The sequence below is a fragment of the Podarcis raffonei genome, chromosome 4, assembly GCF_027172205.1.
Source record: "Podarcis raffonei isolate rPodRaf1 chromosome 4, rPodRaf1.pri, whole genome shotgun sequence".
In the NCBI taxonomy this organism is placed as follows: domain Eukaryota; kingdom Metazoa; phylum Chordata; class Lepidosauria; order Squamata; family Lacertidae; genus Podarcis; species Podarcis raffonei.
Window position 1 is genome coordinate 33,451,219 of NC_070605.1, and position 18,503 is coordinate 33,469,721.

The window sequence follows — 18,503 nt, forward strand, 5'->3', positions numbered from 1 at the left end:
GAAAGCCCTGGCCGAGGTTTGTAGTGCCACCTGGTGTCTTGCTGACCCAGTGACCAGCATGTCTGTGCCTTACATGTATTAGAATTGTATTGACCTTAAAAGGAGTTGTGTTTCCTCTGGGCAGTGTTGACCCTATATGGTGTGGGTGGGTTTAAGCTGGCCAGATGAGGTAACATGAGACACTGGCAAGCAGCCATGCGGCTGGAGAGAACAAAGGGTAATAAAAACGGACTGGAGAGGAGAAGATGTCTGAAAGAGCTGCTCCATCAGTCCAAGGAAATAAGCTAGCTCTCTGCGTCTTTATTTTATGCTGAATTAAGCGCCATTTGTAACGGCTGGCCCGACAGTCATGTTACTGTAATCCTCAAAACTGGAATATTAAATTATTTTATCTCTCCCGCCTCCCTTTTCTTTTGCTTACTGTGTTTTGTGTAGAACCGCAAAACAAGGTATGTATAAAGAAAGCACATCAATAATTTATTTAAATTGCTGCTTTTGTCTTACAGTGAAGTTGATGGTGTTCATGACAATAAATACATTACAAGCTTCTTATGTCTTACCAAGTTGTGTATGTTGCAGTTTAATCTTTTGGGTTGAAAAGCAAAAACAACTACAGATGGAAAGTGGAAGAAAGAGCCTGGAATGGTGCTCATCTTTGGGGCAGTTCACGAGTGTAAATTGACTGCTTATTTTTCTCACATGACCTCTCAAGTGTAGCTCATGTGAAAAAGCCTCTACGTGCTTAGACTGTATGACATCCTTCCTGCAATGCATAGCAAGCTTTTCTCTGACATAAAAAATGCTCCTGCAACTGCTGATGTGTCTACCACAGGTTTTATCTGTGGGATATCCAGCCTCATATAATCAACATGCATGAAGGGGTTAAGATCATAGAGTAAGTTGTCCTGCCATGCCTATCTAGGTTAAGGTTACCAATTTTTTTTCAATGAATCTGGGGACGCTTTTCAACTTCCTACTAAATAGATGGATTTTGTCAGAGGACTGATTTGTAAATCCGGAGACTGTCCCCAGGAAACAGGGACGTCTGGTAACCTTAATCTAGGTATCTAGATTTCCTTATTATTTTGCTATCTATCTATCTATCTATCTATCTATCTATCATCTATCTATCTATCTATATTCCTAATGAAAATTCGTTAGCATTTTGGTTTGATTTTTCTCATCTTCACATTTTTTAATGCAATTTTGCCCCAAATGCACAATTTTGCAAAGCAATTCCTCCTATTATAAAGCCCTTGGTATGCTAGTTTCATTAATATATGCATTTTAATGCATAATTGACCATAGTATATGCAATTTTGAACACATTACTTGACTAGAGAACTTCATTTCAGAATTCAGACATGTGAGTTTTAAAGGATAACTTCATTGAAAAATGGCTGCATTTTGGTCATTTGCAAGTAAATTTGCTTGTAAATGCAAACTGAATCCAATTTCTCTTCCATCCCTACTTTTCATTAGCTGGGATTTTACACCTGGTTCATTTTGTCTATAGCAGAACTGACGGGAAGCATTTAAAGGAACATGAGAACTTTTCAGCCAGCAAATTCATGGATAGCTTGAAATTATGGTACTGAGCAGGTAAGATAGTAAAAGTTTGCATAGCAGTTCTGCATTACCTTCATCATCAGGGATCTGTAGAATTCCCTTCACATGAGGAGTGCTATATCTTTAGTTATCTTTAATTGATAAAATGGAAAATATATTCTTGGAAAGCTATTTAATGTTCCTTAAGGGGGAGATTTTTTAAAAAAAGGGAAAAAAAAATTATGCTCTGCATGCTCTATTTTCTTATTTTATTCATTCTTCTACCTATAATGGCTTTTATTCTTTGATCTAAGCTATCAATTTTAATTGAAGTGTTTTCTGCCTTCTCTGGTGATGTAAAAGATATTTGCATTTCACAATTTTTAACAAAAAAACCCCAACAGATAATTTAAAATTTTAAAAATCCATCTTGGGAGGAGAAAAACACTTTTCTAAACTTCTCACTACTGAAATCTGGTAGGTTGTGGAATTCCTTATCCTTGAGTTTATAAGCTACTTATTTTTTTGACTGGTTTGTTCCTTAGCTGCCACCTATTCTGGACTTGGATCTTTTAAAAGTCTGCTGCTTTGTTTATTATAACAAGTAGTTTCTCTGGAACCTTTCTGACTGTTTCCAAAATTATCCAGAGATAATTAGGACTGGAGTGGGCATGAAGCGTCATTCTTCTAGGGCAGACTGTCTCTGGGGCTGAACTACTCTGAATTTGCAGTGTTCTCCACAGATGCAGTAGGGAATGGTTTGCAGTCCTATATATGCTTACTGAGATGTTAGTCCCTCATTGGGATTTACTTCCAGGTAAGTGGATATGAAACTGCAGCCTCAGAAAATATTCTTTGGGTGTGACAATGTCAGATGGGCAGTGTACAGATTTATTATTATTATTACAGTGGTACCTCGGGTTAAGTACTTAATTCGTTCCGGAGGTCCATTCTTAACCTGAAACTGTTCTTAACCTGAAGCACCACTTTAGCTAATGGGGCCTCCTGCTGCCGCCACACCGCCAGAGCACGATTTCTGTTCTCATCCTGAAGCAAAGTTCTTAACCTGAAGCACTATTTCTGGGTTAGCGGAGTCTGTAACCTGAAGCGTATGTAGCCTGAAGTGCATGTAACCTGAGGTACCACTGTATTATTATTATTATTATTATTATTATTATTATTATTATTATAAGAGTTTGGATTTGATATCCCGCTTTATCACTACCCGAAGGAGTCTCAAAGCGGCTAATATTCTCCTTTCCCTTCCTCCCCCACAACAAACACTCTGTGAGGTGAGTGGGGCTGAGAGACTTCAAAGAAGTGTGACTAGCCCAAGGTCACCCAGCAGCTGCATGTGGAGGAGCGGAGACGCGAACCCAGTTTACCAGATTATGAGTCTACCGCTCTTAACCATTATTATGTCTTGTAATAATTCATTTTCATTAAGGTGGAATCAAATATCAACTTGCAAAGTATAAGAAACTTAAAAATTAGCAAATCACCCAGTCTGCCCAGTAAGAACATGAAAAGTTCCCTGCTGTATCATACTAAAGACCCATCTAGTCCAGCATCCTGTTTTCACAGTGGCCAACCTATGGGAGATCAGCAAACAGGACCCAACTCCATCCCCCCCCTACTTACTAGTGATTCCCTGCATCTGGTAGGTAGAGGCCTCCTGCTTCTGACAACAGAGGCCGGTTGTAGTAGAAGCTCAATGAAAGCATTGACCCAGTGTGTGGCGGAACTTCATGTAAGAGATTATGAAGAAATGGAACAAAAATAGAACTGCCAACATAGTTATGACATAATATAAATCTGTGGTGTGGCTAAACTTGGAATACTGTGTCCAGTTCTGATTGATCCACCTTTGAATAAGGTTACCAGACGTCCCCGTTTCCTGGGGACGGTTCCCAGATTTACAAATCAGTCCCCTGACAAATTCCATCCATTCCGACTGAAGTTGAAAAGTGTCCCCGGATTAATTGAAAAACATCTAGTAACCTTACCTTAGAAAGGTTATGATAGTTCTGTGAAACATGCAGAAAAGCAACCAAAATGATTAGTGGGCTGCAGCATCTACCTTATGAAGAAATGTTACAACATTTGGGGCTTCGTAGTTTTGAAAAAAGATGAGCAAGGGAGGACATGAAATGGGTTTATAAAAAGATGCATATGGTGTAGAGAAAGTTGATAGGGTGAAGGTTTTCTTCCTCTCTTGGTACTAGAATCTGGGGTCATCCAATGAATCTGAATAGGACAAACTGAAGTGCTTCACAAAGCACATAGCTGAATTATCAAGTTTACCATCACAGGATGTGGTTGATGGTTACCAACATCAACTGCTTTGAAAATGTATGATATTAATTAGTGATTCTGACTTATAGCTTCTGAGGTGGTCTAAACCAGGGAGCCCATAACGTTTGAAAATATAGTGGATTAATAACATTGTGGAAGGCTACCATTGTTGGTTATAGGTTGTTTCTTCGTTGGACCATGCACGTTCCTAGTCTTTGAGGGAAGAAGCTGAGAGGAAAAGTGTGTGTCAACACCCCATTCCCCCAGTGCATCAGTTGGCCAGTGCCATAGTCAGTTTGGTACCAAACTATGAATTCAAATAAATACTAAACTTTTAAAAAATGCCATAGACATGTGTAATATTCATGCCCCCCTGGTCTTTTTCCAAGCACAATTCAAAATAAATTTCCTGAACCAAAATAGCCCCAAATTATACATATTTCCCTAAAGCAGATATGTGTTTGGGGGTTCTTAAGGACACTTATAAGGCTTCTGGTATGTTCAACATTCCTGATTTAAGTGATTCGTTTCTGTTTTCTGAGTCTTGAGTTTCAGAAATTCTTCTGCATTTATTTCACTTCCTAAATTCCTCCTCCTTGACAAAGTCCATAAAGGCATGTAATTTACTTTGAGGTCTATGGAGAAAGACCATTAGAATGGTGCAAAATGTTGTATTATTGAACTGTCTGACACTAAAGTAATGATTATTGAAGTGAAAGACGTTGTGAAATGCTGCACATGGTGCAAATACAGCAAAGGTACATTGTATTTCTCTTGTTCAATCCTCATTGTACCTTAACTGGTGATTTTATGGTGATGTGGAGCTGTTGCGTGGTCCTTTTACATTTTGGTTGGTTCCTGCTGATATAAATCAAACACACTGTCCTCTTGTTATTTGTCAGGTTTTAAAACCCCAATTTTAATCACTTCATACAGGTATCTAATTTGAATCAGGCTGGCAAGCTGCAGGGCTCTTGTGCTTGTTTAATTGGTATCTTTCTCATCGCATTTGAATGAAGTTGCACACGCACTGCAGGACATCAGCAGAGACAACTGAATAGTCAAGGCTGTCACTCTGGAAACAGGATAGTGAGATACTGCCAAGCTAAAGAGAGAGCTAGGGTCAAATAGATTTTTTTTTTTTAAAAAGCATTTCTGTCTATTTCGGCTTGTTGTAAAGTTCTATGGAAATAGCTTGACACGACTGATTACATATTTAATATATGGCATTGATAATTCTATATAAAACTGCCAGAATGTTCAGTGTATGTGTGAGATCTGTGCTACCATTTATGTCTTGTTTACAAGACTATCAAATTGTTATGTGATAATCCCTCAGACTGGCCTTGGTCATCCAGTCAGGACCTACTGGCTTTGTTCACTTAGCACACTAAACCATGGTTTAGCATAATGCGCATAATTCACAATGAATTTCAGGCTCACATTCTCCCCCCCCCCCAATGTGGAGGGGACTTCAGAAGCATTTACTTTCAGTTTTAGTTAATCACAGTAGTCACAGTCACGTAGTCTGGCATGACAAATTATAAAAGGTAAAGGGACCCCTGAGCATTAGGTCCAGTCGTGACCGACTCTGGGGTTGCGGCGCTCATCTCGCTTTATTGGCCGAGGGAAATGGCATACAGCTTCTGGGTCATGTGGCCAGCATGACTAAGCCGCTTCTGGCAAACCAGAGCAGCACACGGAAACACCGTTTCCCTTCCTGCCGGAGCAGTACCTATTTATCTACTTGCACTTTGACGTGCTTTCGAACTGTTAGGTTGGCAGTAGCAGGGACCGAGCAATGGACGCTCACCCCGTTGCAGGGATTTAAACCGCCAACCTTCTGATCGGCAAGTCCTAGGCTCTGTGGTTTAACCCACAGCACCACCCATGTCCCATGACAAATTATAGTTAGCACTAATTATTGTCAGATTTAAACAAGCCATCTTAAGTAGTTTCCAAAGCTACATAGTGTCCATCTACAATTAGTTTGAATGACACGGCAAACTGCGGTTAACTAAAACTCTATGTGAAAGCTTCCAAAAAGGGAAGGAGGGAAGGAAGAACATGTGAGCCTGAGGCTCCTTATGACTTGTATACATCACAATAAACTATGGTGTGAGTGCAGCCTCAGCCTGATTACAAATAAGTAGGGCCCAGTTGTCTTTATTCTGTTCTAGTGCTGTGGCAAAAAATTAATCTCAGTTGTTATTTTTTACCGTTCTCCATAAATTTATGAGATAATAAATTGCATTAGAAAATTTTGAAAGTGAAGGGAAAATGTCTATGGAATTTTCTGGATGGCGTACAAGTTCAGTGTTGTGCAGCAGCCAAGTGGTGTTTGTGAGGTATCCTTTATTTCATTGTAGAAATCATCTCTCCAGTGGTCTGCACTCTGCAGCTTTTCAGAGTTTTGGTCCACCCCGTGAGGTCCACAGCTGAGCTTTTCTGTAAGGATGGGAAGGTGGGTCCGCTGTCTCACATGAGCCAACACCTGTTTGTTTTTTAAAAGTCTTTTATTTTTAAAGAAACCAATGCAGAAAGGTTTCTTATGGTAAAAGAGAAGGTTTTTCTTAAAAACAAAACCAGCAACTGCAACAGTCTGAGGCACTTGGTCTCCACCATCCCTGCCTTCCACAGCTTCAAACTCAGGGGGAAACATGAGGTAACTTCTCCTATGGGGCTTTTTCCAATCAGGAAACACAGGCAGCCTGAGAGGCTGCAGAAAGCTAGAGAAATGTTTGATGGAAAGGAATGCCCACACACCATCCACAGCCACTTTGCAACAATTAGGTAAGCTGAACCCTACACCAACCAGAATTCCAAATAAATTCCAAAATGTCCTGAGAAAGAGGCAGAAAAATGGGGGGGAAGCTGTTGATAAATTGGAGGGCAGGTTTTGGCACTATTCTATTCTGTTTTCCTCCAGTTTATATCCCATACAAAGCCCAAGGAGGCATATTTCTGACTAGATAGTATATAGACCTTGAGGAGACCTGTAACGGTGTCTACACGCATTCTTGTGTATGTTTGGCAGCCCAAGCCTACATTGATGCTTCTTACAAAAGTTATACTTGCACTATACTTACCATAGAAAAAGTGTTTTAGGGTTGCCACCTGTCCTATATAATACACAATTGTTCTGTATCGCTGCAGCGAGAAGGTAAATGTTTCCGTGCGCTCTGGCACTCGTCATGGTGTTCCGTTCCACCAGAAGCGTTTTAGTCAGGCTGACCACATGACCCAGAAAGCTGTCTGTGGACAAACATTGGCTCCCTTGACCTGAAGGGAGATGAGTGCCACAACCCCATAGTCACCTTGATTGGACTTAACCATCCAGGGGTCCTTTACCTTTACCTATATTTCAATGTAAAATGCTATGTTCTCTCTGTCTCTTGTGAATTGTTCTTGATTTGATTGCTTTATCTTTTTGTAAGCTGCTGTGAAGTTTTGTTTTTGGGGTTGTTTTTTTACTATCAAGTGGTGTATAAATTTTGTTAAATAAATACAGTAGAACAGAAATGTCTATCTTTCTCCTCATCTTAAAACGAATAATTAATTAAGGAAGAATTAGCTTCTGCAGTTTGGAGAAAACTTTTGGTTCCTACTTTTCTAGTCTGAACGGAGCATGGATCTATGGTTTAGTCTGCCTACCTTAGATTTTTGAGTACTGTTTGGATTGCCAGTACTCAGGTTGCGGTCTCAGGGCTGCCATTCCCAAAAGTGTTTTCTGTGTAACCGCTTAAAACTGCTGGAGCAGTTACAAAATGTGACTGCTGTACAGGGTAAAAAAACCTTTTTTAAAAAAAATGCTCCAGTAACATGTTACAGTTACATGTGCAAACAAAGGAGCGTTGTAGAAAGGATGGCTGCTCCCATCAATACATCAGGGCTACTATCTTTCCCTCATACAGTTACCAGGAAGCAATGACACATTGTGATGTGCTTCTGCTTCCTGGAGTATTTTCAGAAGCATTTTTACCTGTGTTTTGTAGCTGACCCTAGCAGTTTTACACTGTTGAAAGAGAGAATACATTAAAGAAGCCCTTGGGCTCCCTCATAAGTAGTGCCTACATTTTTTGATCCTTTTAATTTTCATTTTCCTGTACATATTTCCCCCCTTTTAAAATGGTCAGGACAGGATAGACTGTGCTTTGTGGCACGAACAAGGCGGGGGGGGGGAATGGGCTTGGGTTATTTGTCCATTTGTAGAATGGGCATATATATGTGCTGCATCTGTGATGTGGTCTGATGAGTTTCATGGCAGTTATTCATGGCGCCACTGTGTCCCCCTGGCTTGTGGTTCTGCTATAGGTACTTGCTGTGAAATCAGCTTAACTTACAGGGGAGCTGATTACAGGCCTTAGGATAGGAGCATGGCATTAATGTTTTTAGCGGCGGTCCTGCTGTGTTTGTAGGAGCTGGTTTCAGAGGCAATACTGTGCACCAGTGTGAGTCCCATTGATCAGCTTTCGTTTTCAGAACCAATATATAACCATTAATAGTAATTTAAACACATCGTAAATACTCCCCCCCCAACAAAAACCCACACGCATATATGTGTGTTAGTGCTAGTTCCCTTCACGCCTGAGAATCCTGTTAACTTGGCACAGGCTGAATTAGTGAATTCCAGAAGGGTTGAAATAAATAAGCGGTTCAGTATAACTTCATGTGGAAAATGACTCCTAAGGTACCTTTTCAATCTGCACTCAACTCAGAGGTGATTCTTCCTATTAACAATGATACTTTATATTCTCAGGTGGAGGTTTGGGAGCACACTGACTTAATTGTCCTAGACATTCTTGTGGTTCTTATTGTTACTAATACACATTTGAGCAACTGATAAATCAGAAATGACTCAGTTCAGGCAAACAAGATTGTTGTTGTTTCTTTTTCTTACTGTTAGCTTAAAGAGTAGGCCAGAATTGAAACCAGAATATTTTATCTAGTTAAGTTTCCTATTCGGTGCCACTGGAGAAGTTGTTCTATTGTTCTTTGGAAATAATTGTGTTAGCCTACAAGACTTTCTAGGCTCTTCCGCTGCACTGCTGTATCCATTCATCAGGAGTAAGCCCCATTAAACTCAATAGAACTTATTGAGTAAAATGTAGACTATATTTCTAGAAACATTTAAGGGCCAAAGTATACTTGGCATTAATAATATGGTGTACTGTTGAGTGCAAGCTTTAACAAGTTTTCTGTATAAGGGCCCTGATTCAGATCAGCTGAGGTAGTGGATGTAACCCTTTGCCCTCTGTAGTGGTCCCAATTCAGCTGGGAGGCATGCTTACGATTTATACTGGGAACAAAGCTCCCATTCCAGTTTAATTAGGGTGGTGAAAACAAAAACGGGCAACACCTCCAAAAGGATCAATTCAAACTGTGTGATGCGCAATGAAAAGGTCAATGTGGGATGTAAGTGTAAAGTGATCCACACTGGAGAAAATAGACTATATTTGTTTATACGATGGTAGGGTCTGAATTCATGTTAACTAAGGAGAAAATAGATATTGGTGGAAAACTTTGACATAGTGTGCATCAGCTTTGAAAAAGCTGAATTCCATTCTGATATTGTAATGCTGTTATGCCATTTGGAACACTATGTATAGTTTTGGTTGCTACATCTCACAGAGGATATTGTCGATCTGGAAAAGGTGCAGAAAAGGGCGGCAAAAACTTTAGGGGCCTGTGAGGAAAGGTTGCAAAGTCTGAGACTTTTTAGTTTGGAAAAAAGTAATTGTTGTGAACCCCTGGCCTACCTGGCAGCAAGTTAGCATGTCAAGTCCCCAGTCCAGGGTCAAACCACGTGTCCAAGCTGAAGCACAGCCCCACAGAGATCCTGACACATTCAAGCCAAGGTCCATCAACATGGGCCATTGAGCAGACACAGCACCTCAGCTCTGCTTCCCGTTTGTACTCTGCATGCTGTTTGCATCATCTGGGCTTGATGAGGCATGTGACTCCCACCTGTTCCAAGCCTACTTCAGCTAAGAAATCCCACACCTCCTCCCAGAGCTAACGATCCCCACCTGGCCAGCTAGGTTGCTGGGCTGTTGGCCCTTGACTGCCTCAGGCCTCCTAGAGTGCCCTGCCTGCTGCTCCCTACGCATCAGAGCCTGACATGTTTGTGGAGACAAGTGACCCTCTGGTTCTGGTGATGGTTCCTGCTGCTCTGGTTCCTGTGCACTAACCTCCCCCATCTCCTTGTCATCCTTTGTTGCCCTGTGAGTACTTCCTACACCAACCTTTCCTTCCCCATCCCCGGATCCTCCTCCTCTTCCTCCTCCTCCTCCTCCTTGCTGTCCTGCCAGTTCATGACAGCAATAGGGGAGGTGATGGAGGTTTAGAAAATTATGCATGGTGTGCAGAAGGCACGTAGAAAAATGTTTTTCTCCATGTCTCATGATACTAGAATTCGGGGTTATCTATTGAACCTGAATGGAGGGAGATCTTAGGTCAGACAATTTTTTTAAAATTCAGCCAACAAGCAGTGGGTATTATCCAACTACATAGATCTGCTGGCCCAAGGATTTCCATTTGCGTAATGTAACTTCTCTGCTCCCTGCATGCGCCTGTACCCACCTACCCCTAAAAAAACTGCTCTGGATTGTTGGGGGGACGACCCCTAGAACAGATTTAGAGTGTTTGCGGTGATAGGAAAGGAAGAAGTTCCACTGTACAAGCAGAAATCCTTGCACTAGCAGATCTATTTCGTTGGATACTGCCCAACTGATTTACAGAATTCGCAGCTGTAAGATGTAATGACAGCCAGTAGCTTAGAGCCTGAAAAAGAGTTTAGACAAATCCTTGGAGAATACCTCTTTTAATGGCTACAGCCATTCCTAGATGTATTTTCCAATAATTTGTCTAAACTCTTTTTGAAGCCATAAGCTACTGGCTCACACTACATATTATGAATTCTAGCTATATGCAGTCTTCAGGTTTCAGACACAATATGCATCCAAGTACTAGTTGTTGGGGGGGGGGATGCAGCAGGACAGGGTATTTGCCTCTGTGTTGAGCTTGTGAGCTTCCTGCAAGCACCTGGTTCACCACTGTGGGAAACTGGATGTTGGACTAGATAGGCCTTTGGTCTGATCCAGCAGCGCTTATTATATCTTCTTACTGGGTTCAATAAAACCAAAGTTTTCTATACTAACTTGAGTGTTACTTAGTGTTGTGATAGGGTTGTTAAATTATAGGAAACATTGGAAATGTCTTTATATCGAGGCCATTTTTGCTGCCTTTGTTAGATTTATATTTTCCCATCATGGAACCCAAGACAGTGTACATGTAGTTCCCAGATAGTCACCATCCAGGCACTGACTAGAGTAGACCTTGACTCTAGTCTTCAGGAAGGTGCTTTCAGACTGCACCTTGGGATTACTACAGTAGATAGGTTGTAGTGATAGGGCAAACTCCCTCAATTATGAACAGAATTGGATTTGGACATACAAACTATTTCCCCAAGCTTAAAAAAAGTAGTACTGCTTATTCTGAGCTGAATTATGTCGCTGGGAGATGCAAAAGGATCTGATTCCATACCCCAGACTCTCAAATGAGCCTCCAATTTCCCATCCTACCATCCTGTCTATCTGGTTTGCTGCTCATGGGTCAAGTAGCGGGTTGGAACCAAAGGTCTCTCTTGCCCCTCTCCTTTCTGGGATTGGGTATTGCTGTTATAGCTGTGAGCAAGACACCAAGAGCATTTCCCCATTGCTGTTGATCTGCCACTGCTGGGAAAACAACATATACCTGGTTTATAGCCATAGTAGCGTGTCAGAATACATAGGGCTGCCATATTTTAAAAGGTAAAAACCAGGACACCCCAGAAGTTGTTGAGCTTTTCAATTGACTTGCCTAAGATCCAGGACAAAGCGCCGCCTTTCAGAAATTCTCCCCCGCGGATGTTAATTCCGCCTCTGAAATCCCGGTAATGTCTGGACATTTGGCAGCCCTAAGAATACAGAGAGGGGAAAGAAACTTCCCTTTCCCCCTTCAATGAAGTGATTGGATCTTATTTTAGGTAATATAGGTTGCTGGCACTTTACAAAGAACAAGAGGACGGGTTCCTACTTCAAAGGACTTATAATCTAATAATAGCCACAAGGGGGACAACAGTGGGAGAGCATGGAGATGGAGGGAGATGTAAACAGGAAAAGATAATGTGATTATTATGTTATACTTTGAATATCAGTATTTGCTATGTACTGTTAGCCCTTGGGCAAGTTGCTACAACACTGTTCAAGACTGTAGTAGAGGAGGAAGTTAGAAACCATAGCTCCATCATAAAGCAGATGTGTCGCATACATAAGGTCACATGTTCAATCCCCAGCAATGCCCTCAAAGGACCTTGTGTGGCAGGGCTCAGCTTACTTCCAGATACATTGGTGACCTGCTGCCAGTCAGAGTGGACAGTACTAAGGTAGATGGATCCAGGGTCTTACGTGGTATAAGGCAGCTCCATATGTTCACAGTTTCAACGTTTGTTCATAGGAATGCGTTTGCAAGTCACACCCGTAGAGAAAGGGAAGGACATACAGCTGTATCTATTTTGAGTGTCTACTTGTGTGTCAGACTTGGATGTGCTATGACACTGAATCCCTGCACTGGATATACGTAGCTTGAAATATATTATAAGCCATGTTCCTGTTAAGATTTTCAGTATTTCTGTAGATTACTGGTACCCTTACAAGTATTTTTCTGTTTCTCATCCAAAATTGGTAAAATAATAAAGACCTCCAGAATGCTGCAGCCTATCTATCTTCACCTGTAGGAGTAATTTTGTTGGAGCAAAAACTCATAAGCCTTTTATTTAGCAAGCTGACTGTGGGAAGGGCTGTAGTCTAGTGGTAGAGCACCTGCTTTTCATGTAGAAGGGCCTAGGTCTAATCCCCAGCATCTTCTGGTGACACTAGGAATGACATCCTGTCTGAAAACCTGGAGAGCTGCTGGCAGTCAGTGCAGACAGACCATGCTAAGCTAGATGGACTTGGGCTCTGACACGGCAGCTTCCTTTGTGTGTAACCACAGTCCACATGGATAAATGTACATTAGGACGGTGCCTAGCCTGTTGTAGTAATAGACAAATGTACCGTACTTCTGGGGAAGCCATCTATGGAAGTGATACAGTATGTGTATTTTTCACTACTGTGGCTGTCCTCTATAAGTCTCTGTGCCTACATATTTTTATTTTTACTTCTGGTACTGTATCAGAAATTGTGTGTACAGTGGAGTTGAGTGAGCAAGTCTTACAACAAGTTGGAGGGTGCATGTATCATCCAAATATTTTGAACCTGACTTATTTTTTTCTGCAGACTTGAAGCTGAGAATGTGTCCCCCGTGGGAAGTAGCCTAGTTGCTCATTTGTGTGTACTTTATAAGCTCACTTATGGTATATATGTATGGTTCTTACCACACATGAAATGTTATATACTCTATCTCTCTCTCTCTCCCATCACTGTATATAAAATATTGCTTCTGCAGCTTTGAGATGGGAACATAGAAATTCACTTGAAAGTTGGTCACATAAGAGTACAAGTTTGTCTGCCTTGTATCCGCTAAGTAAATATACATGTGTATTTTAGATGTGGCATAATGTTTTAAAATCTCATTTTTACTGTTCAATTGCCGTGGTTATTATTTTCTTCTTAATGTATCAGGCTGAGGGTGAGCTGAAAGTGCTGCATCTGAGACCTTATACTAGTTTAAATAACCATGTCCTGTTTACAGTTCAAAAAAGGGTTTATTTCTGTCCTTGTAACAGTGTGTACTATGTCCTATAGTACATGTTGCACCTGTTCAGACATAAGTAGAAGACATTATTATAGCTGTTGTGGGGAGAAGATTCCATATATATATATTTGGGAGGGAGGGAATGCTGGAGAAATGGCCTTCCCTTAATTTGTTTACTGGCAACCTCTTCTGCAGCCTTCCTCCTAAGCAAGATCGGTTTCCCCTGCTCCACTATTGTCTGGGGAAATCTATCTTCAGGAGTTGCTTTCTTAAAAAGATCCCATGCCCAATCATCAGAAGGCTTTGTGTGGTTTGCCTGTCAAAAGAGATATGTTTACACTTTCCATGCATGTGTTAAAGCTATCAGGTTACAAAGCAGAGTGGCTGATGCATTTCAGCCTTTCCTGCTAATATACACACCAAAAAAATGTATTTATGATAATTACACGGACTGCCTGGAACAATGCATTCCAACATCCTGTAACATAAATAAGGAAGGTGGGGCCAGCTGACATTAAACGGCTTGTGTGCCAGAAATCCTGATCTCCACTATATATATACCCTTTTCTATTGCACGGTCTCAGTCTGGCAGCGTTGAACCTGTTGCTGCATTAGCCGAGTTGTATTTTGCTAGATAGGGGAAGGAGGGTTGTCTGCTGTCTGGTAGGAGGGCTTTGTCTGTGTGTGCCTTTCTCTCTGTCTCTCACACTCTCGCTTTGCGCTCTCTCTCGCTCTCTCTCGCTCTCTCCCTTTCCCGTCTCTGTGGTTTGTAAGGTAGGTTGCAGTGTGTGTATATACACAACATCAAGAGCAGGAAAATGGACTCATTAGGGAGGCAGGCAGTCATTACCATTCACACTGCACTTCCAGGGAGACAGCGACTATGAGGAGACAAACTGAGGACTGGGGAGCAAGGTAGGCCAGTCAACTTTTATAAAAAAAGAAGAGAGAGAGAATATTTTCCTTTCCTTTCCCCACAATCCCCCCTCCTTCCCTTGACACTTGTATTATCTCCTCTCCTCTGGCTGTTTTATTTTAGGGATGCAAGTTTGTGAGACCTATGTGTGAGCAGAAAATTTTGGAACATCTATAGGCCAGCCTCCTTCACAGATGCATCCCCCCCTTCCTCTATACCACTTATTTAAAGATATGCTGCTTTATAATATTGCACTTTAATTACTTTTTATTTTAAATCAGGAAAGGAAACAAATATGTTTGTTTTTCCAACACCGGTTCCAAGTAAATCAATATCTTTCACTCCTTTAAAACAACCCTCTCCGTATGTTAGTGGGTCTCTGCTTTTTCCTTTCTGTTTATGTTCCATCTGTCTGTCCATATATCATGTTCTCCTTGTTTACTGCTAAATGTTGTGTGTGTGTGTGTGTGTGTGTGTGTGTGTCTGTCTCAGTGTTTGCCAATGAGTTTTTAACTGTAATGCCGGTGACCAGAGATTACAGTTACTGTTCTTTGTTTGGTATCTGTTGTGAGTTTAAAGTCCATATTTTCGATATATGAAAACAAATTGCAACCTGGGAAGCAGGCCGCACTATTTTGAAAGGGATTTTAAAAATATATATAAATCATTCTTTGGGGATAGATGTTCTCGAATGCAATATTCTACATCTATCTGTTCCCTGCCTGCCAAAAAATATATTTTTTAAAAAATATATGATTGCTGCTAGTGTGTGAAAGAAGGAAAAAAAGAGAGAGTATAGCTTTTTTTTTTTAACTAGACAGGCTACTCTTGAGGAATAAGAATTCAAACTTTCTAAAAGGGAGTTAGTATCCCTGATTTCTTCCAATCCTCTTCCTCCCCCCCTCCACACACACGCATATATACACACAACTCTTTTCATCCCACACTCTCTTGAAGTGTGCTTGTGTTTTGCTCTGTGTTGATGCTGGGAGAGGGTCTTTTACAATGTACCAAAATGTCTTGAGAGAGGGTGCTTTATTAATTTTTTTTTAAAAAGGCTATTTATTCCTTTTCTCCCATAAGCTGTATATTGTTTCAAGCACTGGAGATGTTTGCGAGATTATTTTTATTTTGCCAAGGAACGGACTGTGATGAGTGCCGAAGACCATTTTAAATTGTTTGAGGAGCTTTTCATGATAGTTCTTTCTCTCCACCCCCCTCCCCGCAGTAGCTTTTAAAGGCTGGCCAAGCTGATCCATTTAGAAGGATTTTTAAACCTGAACTCATGTCTGTGCTTCTACAGAGTAAAACTACAACACTCGCTGGCTATATAAAAAGAAAGCAGGAGAAAGTGGAAGGGAGTTACATAAAATATTGTGGAGAATCCATGAGTAATTACTATGCTATAGAAAATGGATGCTAATCAGTGGAGATCTTTCAACAGTCACAATCCATTAAAAACAAGATTATAAAATAACAAGAGACATACCTTATTTTAAATTGCATTAGGCCTTTCTTGATAACACAAAGGAGGCCTTACAGCTATTTACCTAACCCACCTAGCAGCGTAGAAGAGATTGCTCACATCATTTATTTAATTTATACTTTCCAGATGATAAAAGTTTTTGATGTTATCAGTGTTGTCCACTTGAAAGCAGCATGCCAAGTTTTTCTTTTGTTGCTGCTGTTGTTTTTTTAAACTTATAAGCTTCCCATCTCACCAGAGAATATGCTGGACAAGCCATGTTAATTTAAACTACTGCAACAAATGATCCAACAGACTTGGCAAATAAGGCTCCCTCATGCTATATAGAATTTTTTTCAGCCCCTAATACTTTGATAAATGTGCATTAAAATAAGTTTGGTTGGCAAAATGTTTTATGATGGACTTTTAAGTACAGTTTTCTGCAGTGTGACACTCCACCCCCAGCAGCCCAAGATGATGTTACTTCGGATAGCAATTCAGTTGCCTCTTTTATCTTCCCTTACTTATAATTTAAGTCAAACACACCAACAGTTGTTTTTAAGCAAGGACATATACTTCTTTTTAAATATATATGAACTAAGCATAAGAATCTGTAGCCTTAAAAGTGTACGTAGCTCCCCTGCCAGGAATTGCAGACCTTGAAACTTTGGTCTAGGCTGGGAGGTAGGAAAGTGAGAAGAGCTGTGTGCAAATTATTAAATGCCTCAGAGGGGGAGCAATTTGGTGAACGCTTGGCAAGCTTCAGCAGCAGTGTTCAGCTGCCAGTCACCCCATGTGAAGTGTATGTGTTTTCAGACACCTGATGCTTGCTTTTGAACTAGAATAGTATATATTCCCTTATAGGATACCTCTTTCAATTGCAGGGATCCTTGCAGGCTTATCGTATTTTATTTTATTGTAATATTTCATGAATTTGTGGTATGGAAGATGTTGTGCCAGCTGTTCTACATCCCCCTTTTTAAAAAAGGGTAAAAATATATTGCTTAATTTTATAAGACCCTTGGGTGAGCAAACTATCACATTGCATGGGGCAAATTTGTTTGTGTGTGTGTGTGCTTTTTCCTGAGTTAAAAGAAGAATGTTGATTTTAAAAGAAAAAAAATTGTCATTGAAAATATTCGATTTTTTTTTTGGCATAAATTATTTCCCTGCAAAATCTCTCTTAATTAACGGAACTTGTATTGAGCCGTAACTTGTATGGTACTTGATGGTAACTTGTATTGAGCCGTGAAAAGTAAACTTCAGAAGAAGTAACTGAGTGAGCAGTAATGAATGTTAGTAACGTTGCTGGGCATAATAGGTTGTGCACCTTGCAGTTCTTTGAAACCCCTTTCCATCTAGTAGGAGAACATCCTACAGTAGTGTTGGTTTGGTCACAGTCTGCTTTATTTTAGCGTTGGAACAGATAGTTATCTAACACACCCACATGAGGAAGTGCTCTGAAGTAGTTATTTCATGCTTTGCCATGCCCTGTAGCTAAAACAATTTGGACTGACTGGTATACATGTATTCTTCGTTAATTCGTTTGAGAGTTTAGTCAGTCCCTACTTGTTAATAGGACCAGAATGTGAAAATACCAAGCAGGCAAATTTGGTAGCAAAATGTCTACTAAACTGAAGTTTGTTTCGGAAATTATTTTCTGCTATATTTGGCTTTAGGGTCACGACCCAAAGTTCATTGACTTCAATGGACTTTGGCTAAAGCCTTTATGGAAGAGAGAAAATCATTCAGTCCTTTTTACTTGATGAAGTCGTGTGGGACAGTTTTCTGATTTATTATAAATATTAAGTTTTCTCTCCTGCAAGAGAAGCATAGATGAATACCTATGAAGCATTAAAGAATAACAACAAAAGCAAGAAACTTAAAGACATTTAGAGTTAGTTTTAACTCCATTTAAAATATCCTTTCTGCATCTCTTAAAAAAAAACCTTAGTAATTTTCAAGGAGAGCTGTTACATGAAACATTCTGCTCAGAAAAAGATGAAAAAAGTGACCTTCTTGATCAGTTTCATCCTTATGTAATTTTATAGGACTTCTCTACGGCAGCACAGCAAAGATACTTGTGGCCGTGAGGAGCTTAAAAAAAAACAAACGGTTCAAGTTTATTCCAAGTTATTTATTTTTAAAAAATATATATTAAACTCTTTTAATTATTTATGTTACAAAACAAAACAAAAAACAAACCCAGCATCTCCTCTGTCTGCATAGTATTGGCAATTCAGTTCCAGCATCAGCAGGGAAACTACCAGTATATGCAAAAGTGAAACTGGCTTCATATAAAATGCATGTCCTGCTCAAGTAAACACAAAGTAAAACAAAAAAACAACCCTAACCAATAAATGCTGCTGCTGCTGATTTAAATATGCTCTCTTCTCTAATAGGCTTTCTTCGATAGTGATGCTATTGTAGTATGATAAGATAGATCTTGACGCTTTTATGCCATGGTTCCCAGTTACATACTGAGGTAAGAGTTTGTTTCTTCTCAAGTTTGGGACCCATTCAACTTAACTGCAATGTGTCCTG

The 18,503-nt window shown here is 40.3% G+C and overlaps 1 protein-coding gene across 6 annotated transcripts in view; it reads left to right on the forward strand.

Annotated features, from left to right (window-relative positions):
* Positions 1 to 18,503, forward strand: part of ZBTB20 (zinc finger and BTB domain containing 20) — a 484,288-nt gene that overhangs the window by 20,714 nt on the left and 445,071 nt on the right. For 4 of the 6 annotated variants that reach the window (XM_053386087.1, XM_053386086.1, XM_053386089.1 and 1 more), the window contains exon 1: positions 13,816 to 14,493. The exons of the other annotated variants lie outside the window; for them this stretch is intronic. The gene's annotated coding sequence lies outside the window, so the exon portion shown is untranslated. Of the gene's footprint in view, positions 1 to 13,815; positions 14,494 to 18,503 lie in introns of those variants that run through there. 6 annotated transcript variants of the gene reach the window in all.